Source organism: Triticum dicoccoides, chromosome 2A (genome assembly GCF_002162155.2).
Source record: "Triticum dicoccoides isolate Atlit2015 ecotype Zavitan chromosome 2A, WEW_v2.0, whole genome shotgun sequence".
NCBI classification, from domain to species: Eukaryota; Viridiplantae; Streptophyta; class Magnoliopsida; order Poales; family Poaceae; genus Triticum; species Triticum dicoccoides.
In genome coordinates, this window is record NC_041382.1 from 182,376,218 (window position 1) to 182,378,663 (window position 2,446).

The 2,446-nt window shown below is 45.5% G+C and overlaps 1 protein-coding gene and 1 long non-coding RNA gene across 3 annotated transcripts in view; both read right to left on the minus strand.

Moving 5' to 3' along the window:
- Nucleotides 1-2,446, minus strand: part of LOC119354101 (obtusifoliol 14-alpha demethylase-like) — a 10,228-nt gene that overhangs the window by 805 nt on the left and 6,977 nt on the right. The window lies entirely within an intron of this gene.
- Nucleotides 7-2,446, minus strand: part of LOC119354102 — a 7,701-nt gene continuing 5,261 nt past the window's right edge. For both annotated transcript variants that reach the window (XR_005170638.1, XR_005170637.1), the window contains 2 exons: nt 468-862; nt 7-183 (listed from right to left, as the gene is read on the minus strand). This is a non-coding gene — a long non-coding RNA (uncharacterized LOC119354102). The remainder of the gene's footprint in view (nt 184-467; nt 863-2,446) is intronic.

A 2,446-nucleotide genomic window follows, 5' to 3' on the forward strand; every position in this document is an offset into this window, starting at 1 on the left:
TTCAATTTCTTGTTCCCTTCTTCGTTTTGGACCTGAAAACCTTGTAATTTCTTCTCCCCCTTTGTTTTTCTGCACCAATCTTGGAGCAGTATGGAAATTTCCTGATGGGCACACATGTTTGTCTCTAAGATAACTTCATGGCAGAAAACTCCAACTTTTTCTCAGCCTGATGTTCAAGTTTCTCTGAAGAAAAAAAAGTGAAGAAAGAAAACTGTAGTATATTAGAAGCATGGGTTTCAGTAGTTGATGACAAAAAAGATAATAATTTTCATGCTAGTACTAATTTTTGTATGTCCAGCACACATACTGTTCAGGACACGTACTAAACATGTAGTACACTTGCTGTGGGCAGAGAAAAGGTTGAATTTTTTTTGTTATTCTTGACAGTTTCTGAATATGATAAACTAATGAACATGGTTCTTTGCATTAGCCAAAAAAATATGTCATGGATTCAGATTGACACATACTGTCTTCTGCATTTCATGTAGCAGCCAGTGAATACTTTGGCACGGAGATTTCCAAGCAGTCGTGCTCCAGCTCCACATAATTTGGTGACCCCAGTCCAAGTAAGATAAAAAATGCGAAAACAAAAAATCTCTTAGATTGTAAATACATATGTTTGAGATGTGTCACCATTCCAGAAACTGACATAAGCATGATTTGTGTTTCCATGGCAGCAGTACCATGGTGTCCAGTATGTGCAGCAATAACAGCCTACGATGAATTTGGCATTCCAACCATCTCCAAGTGCATTTGCACCACATGTACGAGTTTTTCTTGAAGAAGAAAAGATTGATTATGCCCTCTTTAAGTTCCCTGCTTCATAAATGACCTGCCGCTCTACTATCATGCCCTTGTAATTCTGTGAAAAAATAAGATTGATAAAGAAAGAAACTTATACTGTTATGAAAAATGCACGGGATGAATTTCCTTGGAAGTGGTAACATGACCTACACACAGTTGTTGTTTGCTGCTGACCCAGAGGTACTATAAAGTGCCTTTATTTTGTTGACTTTCACATGCATAGTTGAAAAAAATAAACTACATAACATGTTTGTGGTCATAGGCTAGTATTGTTCATTGACATACAACTGGGCCCCATGTCTCTCGACGCTGCCACCTCCGACAAAACAGAGGCCCCTCTAGTTGCGATCAAACAAGAAGACATGAAGTTGCGTGCCCATTGTGGGACATGCAACTGGCGCCTGACCCCGTACAACAAGTAATGGAAGTCGAGTTGTGACCAAGTTATAAGGCATGCAGTTGCGACCAAGTTAGAAGACATACAGTTGTGTGTCTAGTGTGGGACATGCAACTGGGCCGCCCCCTTCGACAAAACAAAGGCCCCTCTAGTTGTGACCAAGCTAGAAGACATGCAGTTACGTGCCCATCATGCTGGGACATGCAACTGGCGCCTCTCCTCGTACAAACAAGAAATGGAAGTCAAGTTGCAACTAAGTAATAAGGCATGCAGTTGCGACCAAGTTAGAAAGACATGCAGTTGCGTGCCCTATTGTGGAACATGCAACTGGGCCCCGTGTCTCTCGACGCCGCCCCCTTCGACAAAACAAAGATCCCCCTAGTTGCAAACAAACTAGAAGACACGCAGTTGCGTGCCTAGTGTGGGGCATACAACTGGGCCCCTCTCTCTCGATGCTGCCCCATCCGACAAAAGAAAAGCCCTCCCGAGTTGCGACCAAGTTAGAAGACATGCAGTTGCGTGCCTAGTGTGGGACATGCAAGTGGGCCACCTCTCTCCCTCTTTGTCGCCCCTCCGACAAAACAAAGGCCCCTCCATTTGCGGCCAAGCTAGAAGACATGCAGTTGCGTGCCCATTATTGGACATGCAACTGGCGCCTGTCCCCAGACAACAAGAAATGGAAGTCGAGTTGGCATGCAGTTGCGACCAAATTAGAAGACATGCAGTTGCGTGCCTAATGTGGGACATGCAACTGGGCCCCATCTCTCTCAACATTGCCCCCTCCGACAAACATAAAGATCCCCCGTAGTTGAGACCAAACTAGAAGACATGAAGTTGCGTGCCTAGTGTGGGGCATGCAACTGGGCCCCATCTCTCTCAACACCACCCCCTTCGACAAACAAAGCCCTCCCGGTTGCAACCAAGCTAGAAGACATGCAGTTGCGTGCCCAATGTGGGAAATGCAACCGGCGCCTATCCCTGGACAACAAAAACGGAAGTAGAGTTGCAACCAAGTTATAAGACATGCATTTGCGACCAAGCTAGAAGACATGGAGTTATAAAGACATGCAGTTGCGTGCCTGCCGTGGACATGCAACTAGGACCCTCTCTCTCAATGCCGCCCTCTTCGATGAAACAAAGAACCCCCCTAGTTGCGACCAAGTTAAAAGACATGCAGTTGCATGCCTGTTGCGGGACATGCAACTGGCCCCCTATCTCTCGATGTCGCCCCCTCCAACAAAACAA